A 17,539-nucleotide genomic window follows, 5' to 3' on the forward strand; every position below is an offset into this window, starting at 1 on the left:
TACTTGCCCCTTCCCCACCTTTCCCCCGTTACCCCCCTCCCCCCTGCCCTCTGGTTACTGTCAGTTTGTTCTTTATTTCCATGTCTCTGGTTTATTTTGCTCGCTTGTTTCTTTTGTTGATCAGGTTCCTCTTAGGGGTGAGATCATATGGTATTTGTCTTTCACCCCCTGGCTTATTTCACTGAGCATAAAAATATGGAACACTTCACAAATCTGTGTGTCGTCCATTGCGCAGGGGGCGTGGTAATCTTCTCTGTGTCATTCCAATGTTAGTATATGTGCTGCCAAAGCGAGCACTGTATTTTATAGACTGAGATTATAAAAAACTTAATACTGAATTGTAAAACACCTTTCTCATTATCATATTTTCAGAAAATACTCATTTCCAATGGTTCTTGGCATGTTTATTCCAATATTCAAATATATTCCAATATTATAACATTGAAACATATAGTATCTGAATTTAACCTTTCTCACTGTTGATTATTTAAGTTGTTCCTGACTTTCTAATTATTATTTACAATTCTTAGACGAACATAGTCGCGAGTGAATCTCTGTTCAAATTTATGACTACTTTAGGATCAAGTTCCAGAAGTGAAATTACTTTTCAAAAATCCTTTATAAATTATTGTTAAATTAGTTTTCAGAAAGAGCATAGCCTGAGGTTCTTTAAAGTGACATCAGATAATTAGAAATAAAATGCTGAAAGAAAGATTAGGGATTCTCTACCAAAAACCAAATTAGACTTTTGTCTTTTGAAGCTATAAAGTCCTACGTAGCTCCATCAACCTGTGTCCAGTCTGCTTACCCAGCCACGCTCCTGGTTGTTTGGGGCCTCTTTCGTGTGTTGGCCCAGACAATTTTCTCAGCTTTCATGCTCCCTGTCTTCTGCTTCATAGGACACACACTGACTCATTTGCATATGCGGATCGACAGCCTGATAGAATTGGAAAAGACCATGGGGAACATCTATCTGGTCCAGCCAACCCACAATGAGACCAACACTGAGACCCAGAGAAGGGAAGAAACATTGTTCACTAAAAACCTTTCCCCTAAGACAGTATTTCTCAAAGTATGGTGGGGACCACCTGAGTCAGACGCCTGACAGAGAATCTCTTTGGAGGTGGAAACAAGAAATCTGCACGTTTGTGTCTTTTTTTTTTATAAATACCTTATTTTTGAAATATTTTACTTACTTATTTTTAGAGAGGGGAAGGGAGGGAGAAAAAGAGGGAGACATCAAAGTGAGGTTGCCTCGCACGCGCCCCCCACTGGGGACCAGGCCCGCAACCCAGGCTTGTGCCCTGACCAGGGATCAAACTGATGGTCCCTTGGTTCGTAGGCCGGCACTCAACCCACTGAGCAACAGTAGCCAGCGTGAAAGCTGCGTGTTTAACCAGCACCCTCAGTGAGTGTGAGGCACACTGGAGTTTGGGAACCAGGGCCTATGGATGAGATAGCATTTCACTGGTGTTGCCTTTCATTCTGGGAACATTTGTTGCTAATTAGGAGCTGAGGCTTCTTCCTCCGCAAGCTCACTAATCAACACCTTAGTCAGTGTGATGTATCGTACCTACTTGTCCTGAGGCCAGACAGCCCTAATGCACAAGAGGACCTTGCAGCAGTTCAAGATTCCTTACTTACAGAGAAAAGGTTTATAGGGGTACATTGTCCATGTAGCCAGATTTCTTTTGAGAAGCCATTCTTTCATATGACCAGATCTAAGAGCTGCTATTATCTCTCTGCATTATCAGTCTAAATGCATTCCCACTTCAACCAGAGATATTCCTTTCTCCAAATCAAATTTCAAATCTGCAGTACAAAAGCAAAGCATGTCAACCAAATGTTCCTGCCTTGCCTCTTCAGCATCTCTGGCCCTGTTTTTCTGCCCACTTCTCCATTTTCTTGCTTTCCTTAATAGGCTTAATTCAATACTTCAACCTTTCTTCTGATTCTTTTCTGCTAAGACTCTCCAGACTAAAGGAGCTGCCTCACAATGCTTTAACCCTTGAAGCTCAGGCACATGGCTTTCCTTGGCGTGTGAGTGAGACTCCCGCTGGCAAATGAGTGTACCTGTCATTCAGTGTTCAGGTTATATGGATTGTATGCTTAGTCTTGTTATCTTACTAACCTACAAAGGGTGTGCTATCAGGCCACATCATTATAAGGGGACAGAGAGAGGAATAAACGGGGGCTCTCCCCTCTGTGAACCAGCCCCCAAATTTCCAAAGGTGGGGGATCCTGAAAACTGGGGCCTCTCACAGTGAGATAAATAGGAAGTAACCAGGCCCTGCACCAGGCACTGTTCAAAGCTTCTGTTGAAACCTCCCAAACTACCCAGGGTTCAACAAATGCCCATTTCTCTCCCTGTGTATTCTGAACTGGAATTGAGGGTAAAGAAGCGTGAGTCACTTGGGAAGTTTCAAAAGTACAGCGGAAGTCCTCGGCACTCGTGGTAGGCCATTGCCGTGTAGCTGGGGATATAAGACAGTGCCCAGCCCGTGTCACATGCAGGGAACTGGGTGGCAGAGGAAGAGGGAACCCAAGCAAAGTGACTGAAGAGCAAAGCAAGTGTATCTGGGGCAAGAGGGGAATTAGTTAGCCTGAGATAAGGGCAACTGAAGCTTAGGGAAGCTCTTCCTTTGCTGTGCTTTCTACAGTTTTAGAATCAGAAACCTGTACTTCATATCCTCCCAAGGAGCTATTGCGTTGGTGGTTCCACAGATAGGGAAAAAAATGTATCATTGGGAAAAAAAAGGTGCACTTCAAAAACCTGACTATTTCTTCATTTTTTAGCTTTTTGGTTTGCCTTTACTTAACTTCTCCTATCGATGAACGTCAACAGGGTCTGTCTGCCTGCCTAGGCTTGGGCTGTGTTCCACAGGAGACAAAAGCAACACTAGGGCACAAACATGAGCATTCTGGGAAGACAGTATGGCTGGAAGGAGCCAAACTGGGACCACCACACTACCCGCCCACAGGCATCTTTGTTACGCTAGAAGTTTCTCGCTTCTAGATACATAAATTATGGCATGTCCAGACAAGGGAATATTATGCAACAATAGAAAGAAAACTATTATAACTAGAAACAACTTTAGCTTCTCACACTTGAATGTGTACATAAATAATGTGAGGAGCTTGTTAAAATGCAGCTTACGATTCAGTAGGTATGAAGTGGGTCCTGATAATCTGTATTCTAACAAGTTACCAGATGATGGCAATGCTGCTGATCTGGAGACCATAGTTTAAATAGAAAGGGACCAGGGGCTGGCATCTCTCATCAAAGGGCCTGGGAAGAGGGTCCTCATCCCTTTAGTACATCAATGTGACCTGTAGCCCTCCCAAGCCCCCTATGTCTCTGGGAATTTTTTCCAATTTGTACCTCAGGACCTCACAAAGAGTTACCACAAGATTCAGAGAATCGCCTTTCAGGCCAGTAAGCTACAGTCGGCCATCTTTGCAAATCCATTCAAGTAAGTCCCTGATGAGAAATATCAATTTAAACATATATTACATTGTTAGACAGATATATATGTTTGTTTCTAGAACGCCCATTTTATTTCATTGATCTACTTGATTATTTCTGTGCTGGTATCATGTTTTAATTGCTGAGACTTTATAATGTATTTACATTTTTTAACATTTCATAATGGATTTTGACATTTAAAAAATAAATCAATGTATTTTAAAAAAAGAAAGAAGGAACTCGTACCTTTTGCGACAACATGGATGAAACTGGAGAATATTATGCTAAGTGAAATAAGCCAGACAGTGAAAAACAAATACCATATGATCTCACCTATAAGTCAAATGTATTCAACAAAATAAACTAAGGAACAAAATAAACCACAGGCATGGAAACACAGAGCAGACTGAAAGTGACCAGAGGGGAAGGGGAAGGAGGACAATGGTGGAAAGGAGGAGAAGGGACTAGACATAGAACATGTATGAATGACCCGTGGACATGGGCAACGGAGTGGGAATTGACTGTGGGAGAGGGGGGTGGGGCGGGATGGGGGGAGGAGGGCAAAGGGGGGAAACTGAGACAGCTGTAATAGAATAAACATGATTTAAAAATAAAAAAAAAGAAATTTTAAAAAAAGAAATGAATCACTGAGAATAGAAGTTCAGGGTTATGTTGAGGGGAAAAATTCGGGGCAGAGGAACTTCCTGCACCTATTAAACCAGAGACAGCACCCAAGCTCCACCTGCTACCTGTTTTTCCTCTCATCCAAGGCCACATCCCTTCCAAGTCTAGTCTGAAATCTGTTCTTGAGATTTCGAAGGAAGGGGCAGGGCTTTCGTACAGTGAGAGAAAACAGATGTGAGAGTTCCATAGACTTGGATCAGAGTGCTGACTTTACCCATCACTAGCCATGTGACCTGAAGCAAGTGGTTTTCACTTTTACGTTCAACATATCTTTCCTGAGCACCTACTAGGTTCCATGGCTGTTCAGAGGCTGAGACACAGGGAGGGGCACACAAGTCAGACAAGGACCGCACTCACACAGCCCTCACAAAGCTCACATTCTAGCAAGAGAAGACAGACAATAAACAATATGCAACATGCTGGGTAGTGGCAAGTGCTCTGAAAATGAAGCGGAATAAGAGGACAGAATGATAGGGGTTGTTATGTGAAATACCAGGGAAAACACTTCTGCCATGTAACATCGGGAAAAAGACCTACAGGAAATGAGAGAGTGAGCCGTTAAACTACGGGAAGGGTGCTTGAGGCAGAAGAAACCACATGGCCTTGAAGTCGAAGTCGAAACAAGCTGGGTGTTCGTGTGAGATGAGTGAGCCTTTGATCAGGCACATTGGTCATAGATGGTGAGAAGTGAGCATATTCTAGATATATTTTGACTTTACCTCTGTTGCGAAATGAAAATTATATCTATTTCTTGGGGTCATTGTGAGGCTTAAGATATTGAGCTAGAGTGCTGAGCCTAGGTCTGGCACTCCCGGTTTAAGTACTTCCAGCGTCTTTACCTTCCAACCGTTTCCTTCCTTCGCTTACCCAGGTAGAGGTCAAAGTTCAAAGAGGGTGTTTAGTCTACCTTGCCTGTGAATAGGCAAGGTAGACTAACCACTTAGAAACCTCCCATGTCTGCTGTAGAGTCTTCCTCAAGCCCCCATGAGGGGCTTGCGTGAGGGAAAAACAGCCCTGCCCTGAAGAAGTTTATAATCTAGAAGAGATAAAAAATGAGCATCATCAAGGAAAATACAACAAAAGAATAATGATTCTATAAAGAGCTCCTATAAATAAAAAAGAGCAAAGAACTTAATAGAAAAAAATGGGTGGAATACACAAATAGGCATTTCACAAAAGAGAAAATATTAATGGGTCATAAAATATGGAAAATATGCTTAGTCTAATTAGTAATCAGGGAAATGCAAATAAGTAAACCCACCACGAGACACCTTTTTACACCTAACAGATTGACAAAAATTATGAAGGCTGACAATATCAAGTGTTGATGAAGATACATAGTAAAGGAAATTTTCATCGTGATACTTTAAGTGGGAACAACCATGTTGTGAAACTATTTGGTCTTATCTAGGAAACTTGAACATGTGCTTAGCTTAGAACCCAACAATTCAACCTTTGGGAATGTATTGAAGAAGCTCCTACATGTGTGCCCCAAAAGATGAGCACTAGAAAAAGAAAGAGAATGATTAACACAAAATTCAAGGTAATGGTTAACTCAGGGGGAATCAGAGAAGGATGGGATCAGGCAGATGCACATAGGGGACTTCTATGGTCCTCTGCAAATGCTCTATTTTGCCCTGGTTGGTGTGGCTCAGTGGATTGAGCACTGGCCTGCGAACTGAAAGGTCACTGGTTTGATTCCCACTCAGGGAACATGCCTGGGTTGCAGGCCAGATCCCCAGTCGGGGGCATGCGAGAGGCAACCGATCAATGTGTACATCAATCTTTTTCTCTCTCTCTTTCTCCCTCCCTTCCCCTCTCTCTGAAAGTAAATAAAATCTCTTTTAAATGTTCTATTTCTTAAGCAAGATGGTGGACATATGAGTAATTACTTGGTTAACATTAAGTTGTACACAGATGTTTTATATACTCTTTTGCATGTATAACACTTAATACCATTTTAAGAGTGTATGATCAAGTGGTAAAGTCAGAGGTTTAAGCCAAGTGTTCTGTTGATTTGGACACTGGAGAGATCAGAGGACCAAAATCTTCAGAAAAGGCACGAATCACAGGATCTTAAGGTTGGAAGATATCTAAACAGTCATCTAGTCCAAACCATCATCTAATAGTTGAATTTCCTCTACAGAATATTAGGTTATGCGTGAGGGTATCCCAGTTAAATCTCCCAACAATCACGTAAGAAAGTGGTTATTACCCATTTCCCAGATGATAAAACTGAGGTGCAAAGAGGTTCACTAAATGTGACAAGGTCACACAGCTACCAAGTGGGAGAACCAGGATTTGACCTTACAGAGATTCCAAAGCCATCTGGCTGTTAAAAGAAAAATACTAATAAAATGCAATAAACATGGCAGAAGAGTCCCTTAAAATAGAGTCTGGAGACTGTTAGGGAAGTGGGGCCTCTGCACATCTTGTGCCTAATGCTCAGAGCTGCTATTAAGTTGCTATACCTGTTGCTAAACTCAGCTCAAGGCCAAGTCATCAACATCCCAAAGTCATAAACACCGTAGAGTCATAAACATCCTGTAATAACAACTGCTATATGGACACATATGGACTTCACTTCCTTCCTTGTAGTTTCTGCCGCCCTCATCTGCATATTGGCACCAACCAATCCATGTTAACCTCGCCAGCAATCCTGCATTTGCACGGAAGAATTACATTTCGTTGTTTTTGCCTTTGTAAACCGGCATCTCTCAGCATTGAATCCTTTAAGATCCTAAATAAATGTTTATTTTATAACTCTTTAGTGGTGAACATTCCATGGTGTGAGAAGTGGGGTCAGTGGCGACCTGCCTCTTCCTCCCATGCCACCCTGGATTTGAGTAAGGTACCTACGAGGGTCCATTGTGCTCTCTAGTCTCCTCAGCGGTCCCAGATCGGCTAGGTAAGTCCTCCTGGACGCAACCCTCCCGCACTGATCAAAGTCTCAGGCTTCTTTGGGTGTCCTCTGTTGCTGCCTTTTGTATAGGAGTTTTAACTTACACGTCTGGTTTCGTCTATGAGACTTAATATGGCAGTCTGGTGAGTAATTACTCTTCCCGTCCCTCTGTCAGAATACTCTTTCTAAATTTGGGAGTTCATGTTCAAAGGGAATGGTTGCTAAGCAGCCATCTTCTGGAACTCCTGACATTTGAAAATTATGGGCCCTCATCCTACAAATTATTACCCTGGATAATTTATGGCTGAATTGGCCATTATGTGCAACTGTTGATGCAAAAATTGCTTTTCTCAAAACTAAATTGGAAAACTGTGGCTTTAAAATCAAACAAACTGAATGCTATACCTATTTTAATTAGTACCTTGAGGCTTCCAAACATATTCAGGGCTCTAAATTAACAGAGGTGAACAGTTGGGGGAAAAAAGTTAAAATGGTTTCTGAGGCCTCTGTTCCCCTCCCCCACCTTCTCTGTCTCAGCGGGGAGGGGAGCAGCCATCATCTTTTGCTCAGTCTCCACCTCTAGTGCCATCTCCTTATCTCCCCCTCTAGGAATACCTGTTCCTGTCCCTTTAAATTCAGACCTTCCGAGACCACTCTATTCGCATTCTGAGCTTTCCAAATTTAATGTGCATACTTGCTTTCTATTGATTTTTGTTCTGTTCTCTTTCTGTTTGCTTAAGCTCCCTAGGAAGTCATCCATCTTCTTCAAAAGGTAGAATCATTGTTTGGATAAATCCACCTTAACAGGCACCCTTAAAAGAGGGATCTCAAAATTCTCAGAGACATAGAACACATTCTTTAATTAATGTGGAAAAGCTTCAAAAAGCTTCAAGAGTCTGTCAGGAACATAATTTGGCTACAATTTTTCTTTTGAGTTTTGTATTAATGTACTTAAAACATAGCCAACATTTTAAAGTGAAAGATATGCAATTTCTGTGTTTATCTGTATATTAATGTATGTCTATGTATGTTGGTTATAAATAATGGCATTTTCTACCTCTGGATGGCACAGCCACAATTAATTTGTAAACTCAGAATTAGATTGTAAAGGAGCCCTATTCAATCAGCTTAAAAACCAACAAGCACTCATATGAATCAATAAAATATAATGAAAATTAACCCAAATGCTTTTCAAGTGCGTATGATCTAGGATTAATCTTTAGTAAATTAAAGCTGACTTAAGGTTGTTGGTTTAAAGAAAACAAGAATGTCTTTAGAGTTATTAGCACTGTAAAATAATGTAAACATACCACTCCCATTCCATCTGGATTTATTAGTCAAATAAGCTCATATTTTCTCTGTTACAAAAGTTGTGAGCAAGAAAAAAAAGATAATGGCTAATCACTTTAAAATTTCATGAAATCTTCAGGAGTAATGTAAATATAATTGCTAAGAACAAATAGTTTAACTAGAGATAAATAGGATATAAGAGTATCTGTGTGAATTTTTCAGCAAATAGTTTATAGAAGTCTTTGGTTACTTGAAACCTTGAAGTATGCTAAGTTAAATAATGAATGAAACCAAATACTACACAAGGGCTGAAATTGGAAAAGGGTATGTGTTGTCCAGTGCGCTGCTAGCTTCAGGAACTAGAAGACAAGGTTGGAAAACAAAATAATAAATTGGAGACTTTAGCCCTGACTGATGTGGCTCAGTGGATTGAGTACCTGCCTGCGAACCAAAGGGTTGGTGGTTCGATTCCCAGTCAGGGCACATGCCTGGGTTGCGGGCCAGGTCCCCAGTGGGGGGCATGTGAGAGACAACCACACATGGATGTTTCTTTCCCTCTCTTTCTCCCTCTCTTCCCCTCTCTCTGAAAATAAAGAAATACAATCTTTAAAAAAAATTGGAGACTTTACTGTGCCACATATTTGGCCCCATTTACCCTTTACTACCTCCTCACTCCCTTCCCTCTAGCAACCACCATACCGTCATCTGTGTCTATGAGTTTCAGTTTTATATCCCACATATGAGTGACATCATGTGGTTCTTAGCTTAGTCAGACACCAGTAGAATTTTATTAAGCAATGCCACCCCAATACATTTAATTAAAAAAAGAAGTCAGCACCTACATTAAGAAAATTAGCTACAACTGATGCAATAGCATTTGTGCCAATTTCTGGTTGGAATGGTGACAACATGCTAGAGCCAAGTGCTAACCTGTCTTGTTCAAGGGCTGGAAAGTGACCCATAAAGATGGCAATGCTAGTGGAACCACGCTGCTGGAAGCGCTGGATTGCATCCCACCGCCAACTCATCCAACTGACAAGCCCATGCATCTGTTCCTCCAGGATGTCTACAAAATTGATGGCATTGGTATTGTCCCTTTGGGCCAAGTGAAGATTGGTGTTCTCAAACCAGGCATAACAGTTACCTTTGCTGCAGTCAACTTTACAACTGAAGTAAAGCCTGTTGAATTGCACCATGAAGCTTTGAATGGAGCTCCTTCTGGGGACAATGGGGGCTTCAATGTCAAAAACATGTCTGTCAAAGATGTTCATCATGGAGATGTGGCTGGTGACATCACAAATGCCCCACCAATGGAAGCAGCTGGCTTCACAGCTCTGGTGATCATCCTGAACCATCCAGGCCAGTCAGCGCTGTATATGCACCTGTGCTAGAGTGTCACACAGCTCATGGTGTTTGCAAATTTGAAGGAGAAGATGGATCATCGTTCTGGGAAAAATCTGGAAGACGGACCAAAGTGTTTGAAATCTAATGATGCTGCCACCATCGACACAGTTCCTGGCCAGTGCCTGTGTGTCGAGGGCTTCTCTGTCTATCCTCTTGAGATTTGATTTCTCTTTCAACAATGAAATGGCAACCTTAGAGTAGCTCAGATAGAGGTCCCTGCCTGGCTTTCACCTGAGAACAAAATGGTGAATTCTGATCCTTTTCTCAGGACAGGCTAAGGGAAGAGAAAAAGGGGATTCAATGGATGGATAGATAGATAGATAGATAGATAGATAGATAGATAGACAGATAGACAGACAGACAGACAGATAGATAGATAGATAGATAGAAAAAAAGAAGCTTTTAGTGGGAAGTGAGGGAATGTCAAGAGGTGCCAGTGTAGGGGCACATTTGCATCCTGTACAATAAGGAACCAATGAATGAACTGACACGTGTTCAGTAAGGGTCAAGAAGTGACTGACAGTTCTTGAGAAGCAGAGAGAGTACACCAATTAGGGAGAGGAACATAAAATGGGGAGCTGCAGGGATGTCACTACCACCTCTACAGAACCAACATAGGAACCCTCAGACTTAGATTTTGCCAGCGTACCAAGAGCTTTCATACAGTAAAGGAGACAGATTAGGACAGAGGCAGGAGACCTGGGTTTTAGACAAAGCTCTCTTCCTAATTCACTATGTATCCCTTAGGAAGTCTTAGAATGAAATGGGTTTCATTTCCCCTTTTGTACAGGGAGGGGGATAATGAGACCAAACTCACTTTTATCAGTACCATTAACACTGTTTCTGAAGCTAGAAATGCCATTTTTTTTTACTGCTTCTTCGTTCTCACCCTTCACGTTACCAGATCTTGCACATTCTATATGATAAATGTCTTGAAGTCATCCTTTCTCATCATCACTACTGCATTTTCCTAATTGAGGCCTTTATTGTCTCTTATTTACACTTCTGTTATTATTACAAAATGCTTGTAATTCTTCTCCCTGTTACATGTCTGAGCCCAAACCCCCACCCACAATAAACATCATTCATAATACCATCAAGATAACTTTCTATAAAAATGGGATCATATTTTTCCCATCTTCAAAAGCTTTCAATAGCTCCCTAGATATAAAATCTAAATCCCTTAAATTTGCAATCAAATTCCTGTAGGATGTAGCCAGAATTACTATAACAATTACTGTATTTTGAGTTTTGTCATGGACCAAACATTATTTCAAGTTCTTTACACTATTAATTTAATCATTAAAAAAATCTATAACGCAGGTGATACAGGTCCACAGTCCCTTAATGTAAATCCTATAAATCAGATCTATTTTAGAATTCAAAGTTTTTCAGATTTTTTAAGATATAAATGCCAACTATTATAAAATACCTCCAACAAGCTCTAGGGCAGTACTACATAATCAAATACAGTAATATTTCTGCGGCAATACGTATAAATATTTACATTAAATCGGATATTACTGTAATAATCTAATGCCAGTTCCGATATTGACACCAAGTTAATTTAGGGGCTCAAAATCAAAATATGGTATGGTTTTCAGAGCTTTTGTCATTTTTGGAGCTGTGCATAAGAAACTGTGGCGTTTCTCCCATTTTACAAATGAGGCACATAAAGTCTCAGGAAACAGCCTAACCCAAGGCTTGTTCTTCTCACTGCTTAGCTTTTCAACCTCCCCTCCTGCACTGTTCAAATCTATTCCTTCTTCAATGTACATTTCCAATTCTGGTCGTCCAGTCGGTGTTCATTAACCTTCAGGGCCCCCATAAATGCTTTACTCATACCTCTGTGCTGGCTCTCCCCCTACTGTATGGGCCTTGTGTATGTGTCTCTCCCACACTCAGTACTATACCTCGAGGTCCTTTTGAAAGCAGTAACCATTTTATACTTATAGGCTTGGCTCCAAGTAGGGACACGGAAATATTCTAGAATGAATGCATATGGGCAGCTTCTGCATAGAGGTGAGTCGACTCCATGAATGAGAACCAGCAGCCCGAACATTGTGAGAGAGATCTAAGGAACGAGAAAGCGGGCAATACATGGGTACAGGCAGTGGGAGCAGCATGAGAAAGGAGTAGGGTCACAAATACCTGGAGACAAAATCCAAGTCCCTTGAGTGCCAGCATTTCAAAATAACACGGCAGTGCCATCTGATGGATATGTCTGTAACGGCAGGCCACTGGCTTAGTCACAGAGTCGCAGGCTCCAGACAATCCAGAGCTAGAATGTCAGGTGATCTATAAGTCAGCCCTCCAGCTAACCTTTGGAAAGCCAGTCACCCTTCCTTCCTGATAGACTTTCAAGAACAAAAAGGTTGGCACAGCCCGATCCTGTTCCTCGATACAGACCTTCAGTCCAGCTAGTCCCTCCAACATCCCTGCCCTCCTCGGTTCTCTGGCCCCTCAACTTGTGTCCGGTCATGCAGGCTTCTCAGCCCAGCACGCTCTCCTTCCCCTCTTACCTCTGCGCAAGTCCTCACCACCCTTCAATACTCTGTTGCTTCTAAGTGGCAAAGGCACTAGGCAAAGAAACAGGAAACCTATTAGCTATAACACCTGGAGCTAGTCACTTTTCCTTGGGGCTGCCAGGCTATTGCTTTTTCTAGAACATCACAATGTTCCCTTTGGAGGGGCAGCCTGGGCTGTGATGTGCTAGAGAGATTAATAGCCTGGCAGCCCAGAGGCCCAGACTCCCACTGGGACATTAGGCACGTCCTTCCCCTCTCTGTAGGTTGCATTTTCCTCATCTGTACAATGAGAACTAGAATGCTCAGTATGTAAGAATTGAAGAGCTGAAATTCTCAAAGTCTGACAGAAACACTGCCCTGCCTCAGCTCCTCTTTTGGCACCGTCTGTTCTCTTTCTGGGGCTTAGCTTTTAGTTCCTTGCACCTTTGACCCAGCTGCCAGTTGGAGCAAAAAGATGCTTCTACAGACCTGGAACTCCCTTTGATGCAGTGCTTTATGCCTATTTCTTCTTAATTTTTTAAAATGTTCTCATTATAACATGCTATAGAGTGATAGAGGAGAGAAAGTAGTAAGTCCAAGGTATAGATAAGGAAACAGCAACCCAGAAAAATAAAGCCATTTGCTCCAAGGGCACAGATGAGAAGTCACAGGTTTAGGATAAAATTCCTAGTCTGCTGCATGTGTTTTTAAATAACAGTCCAATGCTTGTCGTTCTGAGAACCACCATGGCCTGTCTGTTGGAAGTATGTGTATGATGCCAAAGGCCTAGAGAAAGATCCTAACACCACCCAGTTCTGTGGAGAGGGAAAGCATAACCACAGAAAGTAATATCTTTTCCCTGCCTTTACTTTCTGGTTTTACTTATTTCTGGGCTTACAACAGTACACAGATAATCTTCTAATTCAAAGCTTAAGAGCCTTTGGGGAGTCCCTATTCTATAGTCCCTATTTAACGGATATTGAAGCTGAGGCTATCCCCCAAAGTAGGCACCCCTCAATGTCTTGCCTGAAGACCCACAGAAAGTTCTGTTCAGGAGAACAAGAGAGGTTTCTGACTGACTTCTTTTAAATAAATACAAACACCAAGCTTTCCAGTAGGCTCACAGAGACAGTATATCCAAAACCTAGGAACCAAAAAGATTAATCAAAGTCCAACAAAACAGGTTCAGTTTTTTCACACAGCAAACATACAGCCAAGTCATTTCAGAGTAGAATGTTCTGTTAATCCTCCCTTCAGCTTCACCGCTCCACTCCCAAACTGGAAAGGCAGGTACATACCACTAAGGTGATCTTGTTATGCCTGGAGGCCTCTCAGCCTAGGCTAAGGGTTGAGATGGAACCTTGAGACTGACTGGTCAGCTGGGGTCACACCGCTAGGGGAGCAGAACCACATAAGCAGATCTTCAAAGCTAAACGGGACTTATAAGACCACCTCACCGAGCTCTACGTTTCACCACCATCTGTTTTTGCAGAAGAGAAGAATGAGGCCCAGAGAAAAAATGGGCTCAAGACCACAGAATTTTTTCAAGCTTTGCCTATCTTCTCAAAAGATTAATTGCACAAAAGTTTAGGAAAATGTTCAGAAAGGTTAAGGAACACTGTCTACTGCATTTGCAATAAAAGTATGCTAAATGAAGAGGCAAGATCAGCAAATGGTAAATTAGGATGTTCCAAGCTCTAATTTCTCTAAAGAAATATTGAGAAAACAAGGAACTGTCTGAACCAACTTTGTTGGACCTCAGGAAAGCAGTCAAGATTTACAGCAACCAAGCAAACACACAATCAAGAGAGAGCCATCTCCTAAAGAGTGGGAAAGTTTTGTGCCAATTGTACTCACCCATGCCCCAACCCCCTCCCCAGCACAGCACTGATTATGGTCTAGAGCAGGTGGAACTCCCAGTCCTCTCCCTTGCATTGGAAGATGCAGAGCCAAGCATATGTACATCTGTTCTAGTAAGTCTAGGAACTACCTGAAGGACTGATACAAGGTACGTGTCTCTGTTTTGCATAACTCAGAATGCACACAGCAAAGTAGCAGGCACTGATTGTAAAGGGTACAGGCAACTGCAAACACACAGGCATCTGGGGCAAGAAGTTATGGGTGGAGACATACAAAAAACCTTCTAAGGCCCAGAGAAGAAACAAGGATGATACACACTCTTTCAGAAACTAGGACGTTGGAAATCAGCCAGGTATATGGGGAAATTTAAAAAGCCACACACATGCCCAGGCAAGATGCATTCTCAGAAAAGTCCTCAGAAGACCCTAAGCTTTCACTTTGATCTGATCCCTGGGTGCAAAGCAAGCCTAGCTAAGAGGTGAAGAAGTGTGCCAGCAGACAGCCAATCTGCAAACACCAGAAGACGTGGTTGATCTCCCTTTTTTTCTGAAAGAGGGGGTTGTCTGTTTCAGCTGTTCGCGCTATAAGAAATCTCTGTCAAAACATTAGCCCAACGCGACCTATAAGAACAGAGAACTCATTGATCACCCGTGACAAAGAATAGCCTTTGCAAAATATTTTGAAAAAGTTAAATGTACTACTATAATCATCATCAACAACAAAAATAAGACTGAGAAAGAAAAAAAATCTGATTTCCAGAAGTACATTATAATAGTCAAATGCCCAATTTTCAACGACAACAACAAAAACAAACCACAAGGCATATAAAGAAACAGGAAACATCATTTATTCAGAGGGACAAAATGACAGAAACCATCCCTGAAGAAGCCCAGATATCAGACTTAATAGACAAAGACTTTAAAACAATTGTATTAACTATGCTGAACAAAAACCAAAAGAGAACATGAAGAAGTAAAAAAAAATCAAGGAAATGATATATCGACTAAATGATAATACTGACAAAGAAATATATATTATTAAAAAGTAATCAAACAGAATTCCTGGAGCTGAAAAGTACAATAACTAAAAAAGTTCACTATAGGGATTCAATAGCAAATTTGCTCAGGAAGGATAAAGAATCAGCAAACATATAGACATGATACTCGAAATAATGAAATCTGAGGAGCAGAAGAAAAAACAAAGAAAAGTGAACACAGGCTGATGGATTTATGAGACAGCATCAAGCAAGCCAACACATGTATTATGGGAATCCAGAAGAATAAGAGAGAGGAAAATGGGGCAGAAAGAATATTTGAAAAAATAATTAATGGAAATGCCTCAAATTTTATGAAAGACAAATCTACAAGTCCAAAAATCCCAGCAAAAGCCACAAGAGATAAACCCATAGACCCACAAAGACAAACAGACTGTTGAAAGCCAAGACAAAGAAAGAGTCTTGAAAGTAGCAAGGGAGAAGCAACTTTTCCTGAAAAAGGTATCCTCAATATGACTGATTTATCAACTAATGTCTCAGCAAAAACCTTGGAGGCCAGAAGGCAATTGGTTCATATATTCAAAGTGCTGAAAGGAAAGAAAAAAAAAAAAAGACAATTGAGAACTCTATTTCTGGCAAAACTGTCCTTCAAAAATTAGGAAGAAATTAAGACATTCTCAGATAAACCAAATTTGAGGGTAATTCATTATGATTAGACCAGCCCTACAGGGAATGCTAAAGGTGATCCTTTAGGCTGATTAAAGGACACTAAACAGTAGTAACTCAGAGCCATATAAAGATATAAAGATCCCCGGTAAAGCTAAATACATGAGCAAATATATAACCCAATATTATTGTAATTTTGGGCCGTAACTCCATTTTACATTTTCTACAGGTTTTAAAACACAGTAGCCTAAAATAAGTTTAAATATATGTTATTGGGCACATACTTATAAAGATACAATTTGTGACATCGATAACGGGAGCAGAGTTGTAAAAGAGTAAGGTTTTGTATGTGATGGAAGATAGGTTGGTGTCAAGTCACTTAGACTGTTATAACTTTAGAGCATTATATATAATCCCCATGATAACCACAAAAAATATCTATACAATATACACAAAAGGAAATGAGAAGGGAATCAAAACATGTCACTGCAAAAATCAGACACAAAGGAAGACAGTAGTCAAAAATAAGGGGCAAAAGAAACAAAAAATTTTTAAGAAACAAATAGCAAGTGACATTTAAATGTAAATGTATTAAACTCTCTAATCAAAGGCAGAGGTTGGCAGAATGGATTTAAAACAATGGCACAATTACGTGCTGTCTAAAAGAGAATCGCTTGACATATAAAAGCACAAATAAGTTGAAATTAAAAGAATGGTAAAAGATATGCCATAAAAATAACCAAAACAAAGATGGGGTGGTTATTATATAACCAAAGTAAAATATGCTTTCTTATGGACAGAATTGTGCTCCCACTCAAATTCATAAATTGAAGCCCTAATCCCCGATGTGATTGTGTTTAGAGATAGGGCCTTTGAAAATATAATAATGGTAAAGTGAGGTCATAGGGTGGGGCCTTAATCCAAAAGGACAAGTGTCTTTACAAGAAGAGGAAGAGACACCAGAGACCTCGCTCTCTCTCTTCACATGCACAGAGAAAAGAGCTATCTCAAGCCAAGAAGTGAGTTTTCACCAGAAACTCTCTTATGGCATCTTATCCTTGGATTTCTACCCTCCAGAACTGTGGGCAAATTAGTTTTTTCATATTTAAGCCACCAGTCTACAGCATTTTGTTATGGTATCCCAACCTGACTATTAATACAGACTTTAAGTAAAAATGCATTACAAGAGACAAAGAACATTAGCTGTTTAAAAAGGGGTCAATTTCCTAAGATGATCTAACAATTATAAACATATATGCACAAAATAGCACATTCTTAAAATATGTAAAGCAATCATTAACAGATTTGAAGGGAGAAATGATAGTTTTACATTAATACTTGGAGACTTTAACACTTCACTTTTAATAACGGAGAAAGCAACGAGAAGATCACTAAGAAAATATAAGACTTGAACAACACTGTAAGCCAATAGGACGTAACAGACCTATTGAGAATACTCCATCCAACAACAGCAGGATACATATTTTTCTCACTTGCACATGGAAGATTCTCCAGGACAGACAATATATCAGGCAAAACAACAAATCTTAAAAGGGTTTTAAAAGTTTCAAAAGACTGAAACCATAAAACTATTTTTTCCCTGGTCGCAGTAGAGCAAAACAACAGAACAAAAATGGGAAAATTCACCAATATGTGGAAATTAAATAGCATACTCTTTTTAAAAAGATTTTATTTATTTATTTTTAGAGACAGGGGAAGGAAGGGAGAAAGTGGGAGAAAAACATCCATGTGTGGTTGCTTCTCAC

The 17,539-nt window shown here is 40.6% G+C and overlaps 1 protein-coding gene, 1 non-coding gene and 1 pseudogene across 2 annotated transcripts in view; 1 reads left to right on the forward strand and 2 right to left on the reverse strand.

The window, feature by feature from the left end:
- Nucleotides 1-17,539, reverse strand: part of LOC129071085 (uncharacterized) — a 60,033-nt gene that overhangs the window by 28,963 nt on the left and 13,531 nt on the right. The window lies entirely within an intron of this gene.
- LOC129071142 (U6 spliceosomal RNA) lies at nt 190-297 on the reverse strand. The gene has a single exon (XR_008529210.1). It is a non-coding gene; the product is annotated as a U6 spliceosomal RNA (small nuclear RNA).
- LOC129071086 (elongation factor 1-alpha 1-like) lies at nt 9,173-9,831 on the forward strand (annotated as a pseudogene).

The sequence above is a fragment of the Pteronotus mesoamericanus genome, unplaced genomic scaffold, assembly GCF_021234165.1.
Source record: "Pteronotus mesoamericanus isolate MK-2021 breed Mesoamerican mustached bat unplaced genomic scaffold, CSHL_Meso_final contig_256, whole genome shotgun sequence".
Classification (NCBI taxonomy): Eukaryota; Metazoa; Chordata; class Mammalia; order Chiroptera; family Mormoopidae; genus Pteronotus; species Pteronotus mesoamericanus.